This window comes from Melampsora larici-populina (assembly GCF_000204055.1).
Source record: "Melampsora larici-populina 98AG31 unplaced genomic scaffold MELLAscaffold_1, whole genome shotgun sequence".
Lineage (NCBI taxonomy): Eukaryota > Fungi > Basidiomycota > Pucciniomycetes > Pucciniales > Melampsoraceae > Melampsora > Melampsora laricis-populina.
This window is the reverse complement of record NW_006768765.1, coordinates 2,528,360-2,528,859: the sequence shown is the minus strand read 5'-3', so window position 1 is coordinate 2,528,859 and position 500 is coordinate 2,528,360.

Below are 500 nucleotides of genomic sequence, written 5' to 3'. Positions count from 1 at the left end.
AAATGGAAGATACAGACTCAGAGGATGAAGAAATCAAGGTCAGAATAGACAAAGCAGCACGTTGGATAAGACATGCTAGATATGAATCGAGTGAGGTAGACATACCTTCGGTGAACTCGTTTGTGGATAAATCTAACTTTGAAACAACTTGGAATGATTTCAATATGGTAGCAACTTACTTTAAGGAGAATTTAAAGAAAAAGATCTTATTAGCTATTGTAGACTGGTTGAAAGCTTATCGTCAAGGATCAACACCAGCATATCAATGGAGATATCTCACAATTAAAGATTTCCAGGGAAGAATATGGATTGATACTAGAATTCCGTTTGGAGGTGTAGCAGGCTGTGGCACTTTTGGATGGTTGGCTGATGCGTGGAAAGATATAATCATATCTTTATTTAATGTAAGAAGGGTTTTTCGTTGGGTAGATGACGTAATGTTTGTAAAGGTGGAAGGTGACGTACTTAATATGAATGATATTTTGGAGGTTAGCAAGGAA